This window comes from Thalia democratica, chromosome 3 (assembly GCF_965202585.1).
Source record: "Thalia democratica chromosome 3, ktThaDemo2.hap1.1, whole genome shotgun sequence".
Taxonomy (NCBI): Eukaryota; Metazoa; Chordata; class Thaliacea; order Salpida; family Salpidae; genus Thalia; species Thalia democratica.
Window position 1 is genome coordinate 25,965,440 of NC_139167.1, and position 12,122 is coordinate 25,977,561.

Here is a 12,122-nt window from a genome sequence, read left to right on the forward strand (position 1 = left end):
AAAATCAGCATTACATAGTTGTTAACGAATATTTTAAACTTCTTTTGATTTTAAATAAGTGTTATATTAAAAAATAAAGATTTACTTAATTTGAGAAGTATAAAGGTATTTCAGATTTTACTTGATGTTCATTCTATTTAATTTTTTAAATTTAGCGTGAGAATAAAAGTAGCAATAAAACAGCACATTTTTCATGATTATAACTTGGATTATTTCATTACTATAATGTTGCATGATCATGATAAGCCAATGACCAATAACCGTAGAGTAAAGTATATAAAAAGGCATAGTTGTTAATTAATATACTTAAGTTCAAAATAAACTAGAACAATTTACTTACACTTAAAGTAATTTTTTATCCTAGTTTCTAAATAAATTAAATTTTTATTCCCTGGTATGAATCTTATATATATATTGTTATTTTATCTTTTCGTTAGTTTGTTTCTAACATTAACTTTTACTGTTTAAGATTTTTTAATTTTTTTGCCTTTAATTAACTATGTAATAAAATTTTAGTTTTCAGTTTCTTTTTGTGTTACAGATTTGGTACTAGCTAAAAAACTTTTTACCAAAATGAAAAAATGATGTTCCGTGAGAAAAAGTCATCGTGCCAAAATGTCGCTGTGCAAAAGTGACGCTCTTGCAAAAGTGACACCCACCCGCGTGTAATAGTCGTTTGAAAAAGTAGTTGATTAAAGTAAACAAAAAAATTGATGGAGTTTTTATAAGCTTCTGCTCCTAGTTATACTTAATTTAACTATAAATAATTTATTATTCTATTTCAAAAAGTTTTTTTAGTTCTTATTTCGTTTTCACTTACGTTATTTCAACTCTTCATATAAAGTAAATTTTTGAAAAATGTTTGTCAACTAAAGTATCAATTTAAGTCGTAATTGAAACATTTCGTATGGTACAGGGGTCGGTAAACTGCGGCCCGCGGGTCAAATGCGGCCTTTTAAGTCAAAATCTGCGGCCTGCGAGCTCATTTTTAGCCAAAAATATACAATTTAACAACAATGAAAGTTAAAGATTTCGTAATAAAAATTTACTGTTAGGCTCTTAATTCAATAAACTATCTTTATTAGTGCCCTAATATTACTTAATTTATCGTATTTTTGATCTTAAATAACATTTTTCTACTGACTACTAGAATTTTTGTTAAATAAATGCGGCCCTCAAAGGTTTTTTTTTTCTAAATAGTGCGGCCCGCGAGATATATTTTCTAGGAAAATTGGCCCGCGAGTTACATAAGGCTGCCGATCCCTGGTGTAGTATATAAGTTTAAGTAAAAGTTTTGAAGAAGTTTCCTAGGCGAGGTTTAATTTCCCTCGGAATTGTTATACAAATAAACATGTCTGTTTAATTAACAGTGACTTATTTTTTGCTCTAGGACTAAGTAGGAAATTACTAATGATGTGAAATTAAGACGGTCGATCGACGTAACATAATTTTGCAGTTTGTTATATGACATAACTGTTTAAATAGCTAGGTTATATCTAAAAATCATGTTTTTCTACTTAATATAACAAAAGTATTTACTTCTCTTAAGTTTTTTGACTTTTATTCATTATCTTAATAGGCTTATGCAAGTTGTAAACAATTTGTATAATTTATTAAGATGAAACTTAAAACTAACCTTTTATAAAACATTAATACATTAGTCAGCAATAATAAAACATTTACGTCAGACTTACAATGTAGTTTTTAGACCGTAAAATAAAAGTTTTTGTATCTGAATATTACAATTGTAGAGTTTTACTTTTTAAAATTTAATTATGTTAAAATTATCATAGTCACGTGAATTACAATAGGATTCAACTTTTATATAGTTATAACTGTTTTCTTTAAAATCTTACAAAGAAGAGTTCAAAATATTGTTAAGTAAATGATTTAGCAAACTGTATATGATTAACGAAAACGAACACGAAATCCTCTATAAAGTAGATTAAAAAATCAAAAAATATAAAGTTATGAAAATAAATTGAAATTATGTGTAGGATGAAAAATCAAAAACGAAGTAATTAAGATTATGATAAACTAACACTTAAATTAAAATTTAAACTAAAAATATTTTTTACGTAACATATTAAAATAATTATCTTTTAACTAAAACTATCTATTATCTATAAAATATATTATCTATTAACTAAAAATTCGAAATTGTTTTTTTTTTCAATAACTTTATTAAGACTTATCTGTTTTTGCAAGAAATCCAGATTAAAAAATAAAAAATAAAACAAACAAGTAAAATGGGTTAGAAATGATCAGGCTAGAAGTGATCGGGTTAGAAATAATCGGTTACAAGTGATCGGGTTAGAAATGATCGGGTTAGAAGTGATAGGGTTAGAAGTGATCGGGTTAGAAATGATTGGCTTAGAAATGATTGGGTTAGAAATGATCGGGTTGGAAGTGATCGAGTTAGAAGTAATCGGGTTAGAAGTGATCGGGTTAGAAGTGATCGGGTTAGAAGTGACCGGGTTAGAAATGATCGGCTCCCGGATTAGTCATTGTTCCGAAGTTTTCTTCTTTGATTTTTACATGATTTGAAATTGTATTTGGTTATTTTTTATAAATTTTACTCATTTATTTTTAGTTGTATTGCTCAGAGTAGATGTAAACATGAACTAAACTAACCGTTTGTAGTTGCATTTAAAAATTTGTTCTTAACATTGTTTATTGAAAGGCAAAATAAGTCTCATAGTATTTGATCCTTGCTGTGTAGAAATTTCGGTTACTGAGTCGCACACCTATTAAGGATACATATTATCGGTTACCTTTTAATGTTTTGTCTAGAAAATTTTGCTCCTGTAGTTTTATTTAACTTTTTTTACAGTAATAAAGTTTAAAATATCTGTATTTGCTTAAGTTCTGTTTAAAAAGTCCACATTTGAAACAAGTTTATACTCTATATTTATTTGTTATTTAGAGTTTTAGACTGTATCTTAAACTCTGTACTTCTACTGGCATTTAAATTAGTTTTTGTCATTTAATTTTTAAAACTATAGACTGCGTATTATTTTGAACTAATAGCTTATCATCAAAACTTTCTGACTTTTTACTTTGCATTTGAGTTCATGCATTGAGTGTATAATTTACACTTACTTCTTAATTCTATATATTATTTAAAAAAAGTTTAAACAAATTATGAACTGATAAAACAGTTAAAAGTTAAAACTGATTTTAACTAAGCTTTTTTTACATCTAATATTTTCTTATAGATAAATTTGTATAGTGTACTATTTTAGTGTAAAACTGGTGTCTGTTTACACGGCTTATCTCAATATAATTAAATTTATATGTATATAATATACATAATCAAGTTTGTAAAACTATAAAGAAAATAGGTAAAAACTGTTTTTTTATTAAGGAAGCAAGAAGATATTAAGGCTGTTTTCAAATTTATAAAAATTTAACAAGTGTGAATTTATTATTATAACAAATGTTTATCTACCATTTCAGCACTGATAATTTTCATTCTGAGTTAATCTGGGTTAAACAACACTTTATGTTTTCTAATTAAATATTTTCTTCTTATTTTTTTTTGATAAATAAAATTTTCAAAAGCAAAAAAGATAAAGTGAATATGTTTTGTGCAGCCAGATGACCTAAAACTATACATCCAGGTCCTGTGAATATTTTTTTCTCAACTATAATTTCACTCAAAGAAATAAAATTAAAACAAAATAGTTTAGGTTTTGAACATGTTTTGATTTTATACAACTTTATGAAATTTTTAAGATAATAAATTAATAAAAATGTTTTATGTTTACAAAAAGTATATATGATCTAAGCAAAAAAACTATAAAGCTGTTTAAACTTTTTTACGTGTATTTACAAAACATTCATAACACTTTGTCAATTTGTGTGAGAGTGTGTACGTCTAAAAACTTGAATTACGTAACAGCGTAGAATTGGGTCAAAAATTAAGACGCTTTTCCACCAAGAGTAAAATATGCGCGAAGAAACTTTTGCACAAAAGGACACTTTTGCACGAAGTATTATTAAATAAAAATTAAAACTGCAAAAAAAAAAAAACAAAACGGACAATCATGTTTTTAAAATATATTGACCATTTTGTTTTGTACTGTTATGAACTGAATATAATTATTACATGCCAGATCGACTGGCCAGATGAATAATCATAAAACACATTGAAAAAGGTCTCATCAATTAAAGAGTAAAGGTGCTGCTAATAAACTTGAACAACAAACTAAGCTAAATCTTAAAATTGAATCAACAGTTGATAAAAATAACTTATTAGTTTTACTAACAAAAATTTCATTCAAATAAAACTTTTTTAACTTTAATCAAAGTTCTTTAATTTTTTTGCAAGTTACTAATTCATTTTGAAGTTTGTTCCATGTTTTAACTGACCGATAAAAAAAAGAATTCTGCCAAGCTTCATCATTATTGAAATATTGCAGCGGTTGAAGACTGATATGGTATATTTTCTTTGAAGAAATTCTATATGATTAATATCTTTTTTAATATTGTAGGACAGATTTGTGTTTTATATTTTAACTTAGGACGAGTTAAAATGAGAAAAAATTTTATTAAGGCTGTTTATATCCAGAGACTGAAAGCTTTTTAAATCTTGAAAAGATTTAGTTGATGCAGTTCGGTAAACGAAATTATATGATGATTCGTTTAAAATTTTTAGCAACAAAAATGCAAAGATCGTTAAACACTTTAGTTGAAAATAAGTTGATATTGTTTATTTTAAAAACAAAAGTAGAGATAGTAGTGTTTATTTTAATATTTAGAACTTGACATTTACTAGGGTTTTAGTTTAGTTTGATTTACTTAAGCTAATCGTAAATTATATCTAAGGAATATTGTAAAGTTGTGTTCGATTGGTAAAAAATTTTTTTTGTCATCTGCGAAAAGGCTAATGTTGCGGCTAAAATCAACTTCTGAAGCTGTATCATTTAGAAACTTTTTTAACTAACTAACCAGACTACTATAAATTTTGTATTGCAATAATATTTTGTTTTTTTTCAAACAAAGAGACAAAGTCAAAAGCTTTTACTCTGTATAGATAACTTAGTAGACATATTGCTTAAAAAAGGTACCAACCAAGAGTATTAGCAATCTAGTAATTGAAAACAGAACTTTCAGTTAGGGAAAAAATTAAATTGTTTTGGGAATATAAGGTTGTTAAAAAATAAGATGATCAAGTATTTTTATAAAAATCATATGTTGAAAGATACTGCCAAAGCTATTTGTCAAAGAATTTTTTCTGTTATTTGAAGGGTTGTGTTTGCTACCTTTTTTGTGTATTGGTATTACAAATGAAATTTTCCATTGTTTTTGCCGGAAAACAATTAAAGATTGGCGATATATTTAAATAATTAAAGAATAAGTAATACGTTTAATAAAATACATAGGAATATTATCTGGTTTGCGTACTATTTTATCTTTGAATCAATTGAAAAGTTTATTTATTTCATCATTACTTATAAAAAAATTTGCACTTCTAGACTGTTTTCATCAATAAATTTAAAAGTTTTGTTTTTGAACTTGTTAAATTTGTAAAGGCCTTATATAAAAATTAGGCTTTATGGTAATCAGATTTTATTGTAAAATTGCTTTCGTTATGCAATACTGAAAAAGAAAGTGCTATCTTAAGCTTAGATTTTTATCTAAATTCTCTCGCTAAGTTAAAAATAAATAAATAAAATAAAGATCAAGTAAAATCTGAAATACCTTTACACTTCATAAAATAACTATTTTTTTAATAAATTTAACAATTGTTTAAAATTGAAATAAGTTTAAAATATTTGTTTAACAACTCTATAATGCTAATTTTAACATTAAGAGAATATAAGTAAAAAATAATACTTAAGATTCGTGTTTTAAAGCCTTAATAAATTAAGTTTATCAATCCGTGAAAACATAACGCTGTTATCCGTGAAAATATAGCGCTGTGCAAAAACGACGCTATGCAAAAATGTCGCAATGCAAATGTAACGTCGTGCAGAAGTTTTGACGTGTAAAAATGTCGCCGAGCAAAAATGACCCAGCGTGCAAAAGTGACGACCGTGCAAAAGTGACGCCGTGCAAAAGTGTCCCCTCGTGTAAAAGTGACCCTCCGTGCAAAAGAGTAGCCTTGCAAAAGTGTCCCCTCGTGCAAAAGTGACCCTCAGTGCAAAAGTGACGTCGTGCAAAAGTGTCCGATCGTGCTAAAGTGACGCTCGTGCATAAGAGTCGCCGTGCATAGTGTCCCCTTGTGTAAAAGTGTCTTCGTGCAAAAGTGACGCTCGTGCAAAAGTGACCCGTTACCAGTTTTTAGTGCTTACTTGTTCGAGTACTAATAAAAATTTGAATACTTGAGTGTATTTTTAAATATTTTGGTAAATTGGTATTTTAGGAACCTCGAAACTTAAAATAAAAATTTTTCATTCTTGATTTTTTCATGAAATGTTTTACCAAAATTTTACTAATTAATCTGGTTAGATTCTTAATGATTAACATTATGTTTTTTTTTAAACAAATATGCGCTTTTGTTGAAAATTTTATAAAATTGTAATTACTAGTACAGCAAGGTTTGGAACAAAAATTAATTAAATAAAAATAAACTTATAGTTTAAACTAAAAGAACATATTTATTTTATACTTTTTGTTTAGATTAAGCAAAAATTATTACTTTTTTTATTTTTTGTTTTTATTGAATACAGCTTTATCTTCTATTTTTTAAACATTGTAGCTTTGTTTATTTATTTATTTACTTACTATTATTTTTTTTAATGTTAGAGCTTTGTTTTATTATTACTTATTTTTTAATAAGTTGGTAGTAGAATCTGAATTCTTAAACATACTTTAAAAAAAATCTTCAAATTTACAATTTATTTTTTTTCGCTTTTTTTTAAATCATATAAAATGTTTATTATTTACTAAAGTTATTGATAAATTTAAAAATCTTGATAAATCAGATCTTTCTACAAATATAATAAAGTTGTTAAACTAACGTATACTTAAGCGTGAAAATAATTATTAATTTTATAGTTTCTAATTTAAAACTAAAAAAAAAAGTTTATTATTGTCAAAAAAAAAGTATTTTATTGTAAAAACATAACTTTACACTTTAACAAAGTTACATTTAACAAATTTATAGCTTGTTTTCTAGTGAAAAACATAAGAAAGTCAAATAAATTTAGATTTAGTAGTCGAATTGTGTTGTTTTCAATATTTAGTAAATAATTAACTGCGATAAAAAAACAGTTAAGAAGTATATACATCCAGATGCAGCAAATATTAAAACTAAGTTTACTGAATAACGATATTTTTCAGTAAGAAACGCAACTCAAACTAGCATATAATTAATTTTCAATATATATCTTTGTTGAAGTTATTGTAACAAAAGATTGAGTTTATTACAATTAACAACAAAAACTGCATAATCATAAAAAAAGTAAGTTTATATATTGTGCACTTTATTGGGCTGTAATTTCTAATAAGGAGTTGTTTGATAACAAATTTTAGCAGGAAAAAATAAGCAAAACAGTACAAGTTGAGGTCAATTTAAGATAGTTTATAGTGTTGACTGTTGACTATAAATAATTTTAATGAAAAATAAAAATCACATGGTGTTAATTATCTACAAGTCAATTTATACTGTATATATATTATAAAAAGCAAGTCACCATTTAAACAAAATGGATGATTTTGTATAGAATTTTTTTTTAACAATTTTCTATACGAATTTAACGTAAGTATTAGAAAAAATGAGAAAGTTGAGTTTCATGTTTATAGTTTTTCAAAATGATTCAACTTTTAAAAAATTGTTTATCTTTTGACTATTTGGTTATTCTTTTAATTTAAACACAGGTTTTACTAAAAAGCTTAAGAGTATTTCGAAACTATCTTTGCAAAATAAAAAGCAGTTCTAATAGTATATACAAACACTTTTTCCAATCAACCCTATCAAAATTTTTAGAATATTAGAATATATGTAACAAATTTTCAAACATTATAAAGTTCTATTATGTTACTTTGATTTAAAAAAAGCTGCAAAAAAATAAATATTTTGTAGTAATCTTGGTATTTATGCAAAATATTAGCATCAGTTTTAGGTTAACTTTTTATTAAATTTTCTGTTGCAGAACAGCATTTATAATAAACTAGTAAGCCATGTTTTTAACAACTAAGAATCTAAATAGCAATGAAAAATTCATTATCAAAAAAAAATATTCTAGTATTTGAAGTAACGTTAAAGTCTTTATACTGCTGAAAATTTCTTCAAAAATTTTTTTTCTTAGAAAAATCTGATAAAATATAAAATTGACTACTATTGCTTTATTTATTGTCTAGTTATTCTAATGAATTCTCAGACAATTCAGAAAATATGATACAACTCATTTTTTTGTCTGATTGCTAAAGGTAGATTATTTTTATAGCATATACTACCAGCAAATAGTTCTTTCTGTTGCTGGTCTAATTTTTTAGTAAGTTTATTTCAATACTAAAAAGAAAAAGCTGTTTAACCCGTGAAGACTTTGCAAGAAATTATTTTTTAAGATTTCTTTAATGAAAAAATAAAAAAAACTTTTGTTTGTATTATATGATTTGATATTAGTAAAGTTTGTTTTAAATTAATTTTCAGATACATCTTTTAACCTTGTTTATAGTTTTCTGGAACTTTTTTCAGGAAAAATTTAACATTTTTCATTGAATGAAAACACATTTTTAAGGTTAACATATCCAGATTTAACTCTTTGAACAGATCCATTGAAAACAAATAAACTTCAGCGTACCTTTTTGACTAGAAAAGCGCGTTTCTTTTAATTTTAACATCAATTATATCTGTTATACCAGTACTTTTAATTTTCTTCACAACTTATGCTGTAACAGGGTCTGATCCACAAATGAAAAGGGAGTGTTTGTTTCCGTGGTAATCATACTTGAGAGATTTGTCCTAACAAGATTCTTTAAACATTACGTTGCTTTGAGAATTACTCATGCTAAGATATATAAAAAGACTCATTGGTCATCTTAAAAAAAAAAAGTAGCCAATCAATCTATATGGTAATATTAGAACTATTTATGTTCTTAAACTTTAAGTAAATTTCAAAATCTTTTATATTCACAAATATTAAATAATATTAATTTTTAATGTTCAAGTTATTAAAACATTCAATGTTAGCTTTTAAAGATATCGACATATAAGTCCTGGACAAGACGTTAAAAGGTATCCATGGTGTGCGAATCGATAAACAAAAGGTTTTTCGTGCACTAGCTCCTTAGAAAAAATATTTTGAGCGTCATTTTCTTTTTATCAATAAACTATATATAAAAGTAAAATGAGTATAATATTTTGCATAATAAAAATATGGAAAATGTTTTAAAATATTTGGTAATTATCACTTACGCATTTTCTAAAGAAAATACGATGTATACTGTAGTTGTTTGTTTAACTGCGTATTAGTAAAAAAATAATTAGGTTTGACTTCTACAAAATGTTTATTAAGGTTATTTACTTGACAAAACGTTTTGAATATAACATTAAATAAAAATAAGTTTATCAAAAGTCATACAGAATAGTATATATTAACAACGTGGAATCATGAAGAACCTACACAAGACTTGAAAAGTTTACTTATAATTATTCAACAAGTTAAAAAATAAGTTGCACTAAATTTTATCTTAAAAAGAAATCGTAACTTTTTATATTGGTCAAAATAGCAGATAAAACTTACTAGTTTGATCAAAATATATTGACAGTTATGTAGGTTTGTTAAATTTGTTAATAACATAATGGTTGTTAGTGATTTAATTTAGTAAATTGTGTCTTGTAAAACTTTTTTAACTACAAGTGGACAGATTGTTTAAAAATTTACTTCTATAAGAAGATTTGTATTTATTATTCCAAAACTAAACAACAAACCCATAAAAAAAAACTTTACTTCTATGCTAAAATTTGTAAAAAACTACCTTAAAATCAATTGATTAGCATTAACATATACTTTAACTGTACATTTTATCAACTAAATTGTTTTTTGCATTATACCTGTAATATAAGCTGAAATAAAACTTAGTTGAAAATGAGTAAACATTGAAGAAAAAAAATTTAGTTGCAAAAATTATTTAATATATAGGTTATCATCTATTAGTAGTAAAAAAACTATTTTAAATGTATATCACTTTTTGTCTGTTAAGAAAAAGTAAGCACAAGTGTAAGACAAACAAGTTTTAAATAAGTGTACCAGGGGTATGTTTTGACTGGTTTTCTGTTTCCTGTGAAACCCCTGAAAAAAAAAGATGAGAAAAAAGAAAAAAAGATTCTTTGAATATCACTAAAAACGTTGTTTATTGACTTTGTTTTGGTTATTTGATAAACTTTGAATAATGAATGTTGAATTTATAACACTGAAAGATTATAAGTTTCCGTAACAAAAATGCTCGTTTTTGCCCAGCTTAAATAGATTTCAAATAAAATTTTAATTGTGACGTGATTATATGTAAAAGTTTTAAAGTAGAATTTTTTTGGGAAAATTTTTACTAGGATGGTCTTAGTTCCCATTACAAATTGTTACTTAGTGTAAATAACTTTTGATTATGTATTGTTTTTCAACTAGTAAGTCCAATTTTACTTACAAAATGTCCAATATAAGCACTAAAATTTTATTTTACTTAGTTGATTGTATATAATAATGTTTTGTGAAGCTTTTAAACCTTAAAAAGTTCAATTCAGAGAATTTTCAAAACCATATTTAGACCACTACACCTTCTGGCAATTTATTAATTTATCATTTAATGGTATTTTAATATTTTTATTTAAGTTATTTTATTTTTTTATATCTGTTGGCCACAAAATTTATTCTTGATTTTTTGAAATTTTCAACTCAGAGAAATTTCAAAACAATCATTAGAATCTTTGCACCATCAGGCAAACATTTAATTATAACTTAAAGATATTTTAATTTAATTATATAAGTTTAAACATTTTTTGAAAGTGAAATTTCAATTTTTATTTAAGTTATTTTATTTTTTTATATCTGTTGGCCACAAAATTTATTCTTGATTTTTTGAAATTTTCAATTCAGCGAGATTTCAAAACCATCATTAGAACCCCTGCACCATCAGGCAAACATTTAATTATAACTTAAAATTTTTTTTGACTTAAATGTATAAGTCTAAACATTTTTTTAGTGAAATTTCAATTTTTATAGATTAAATTACTTGAAAAAAATATTTTTATTATAAATAGATATAAAAATGTAAAGACTATGAAATTTAAAAGAAAAATTTTAATAAATCTATCTATACTAACATTTAAATAAAAGTTTGTAAGTTCATAACTTTTTCTGGTTCTTTTAGTTTCAATTTATCTAAATCTAAAACAGTATAATAAATAAAAAATATTATATTTTTCTATTACTACTTATATGTTTTGTTTTAAATTTTAAGCAGAAAAAAACATTTTAAGCACAGAGTTTTTCGGCTAAATAATGCGTACTTAACTGGCAGTGCATACCTAAGAAATGCGTACTTAAGCGGCAAATTAGGAACAAAAAAAATTGTTAACCCCCTTTGAAAAAAGTCTAGACACGCCCCTAAAGTGTACTTGACAAGTTAAAATAGTATTAATGATGTTTAAACGAAAATAAACTTTATAAAGTTGACTTATTTAGAGCTCAACAAAAATAGCTTAAAATAATTTAACTCTGTCAAACTAGACTTGATATACATTTACTTTAAAAAATCTAAGTGTTTTTCTAATAATTATTTAGTTGGTTAGTGCCTAAGTTTTTTTTTTGACTATAGCAAATCAAAAATTTCTTAGCTCACTCAGCAAAATATTTTTTTCATTCAGTTTAATAACTTTCATTTATAACATTTAGCTATGATCTGGCAAAACTGCTATAGATAGATGAAACTAAATAAGACTGTATAAAGAGCAGTCTACAAAATGTAATCTCAATATTAAAGACTTTCTAAACTGTATTAATAAAAATAAGCTTAAATTTATTGTTTAGGCTTGAAACGAGCGTTTGCAGGTAAAACAAATACGTCACAGAGAAAATTAACAAAAAATATTGTCGCATTCTAACACTCAATGCAATTTTAATTTTAGCCACAATACTTATGTATTGATAAAATTAAAGATCATCATTAGATAGTTG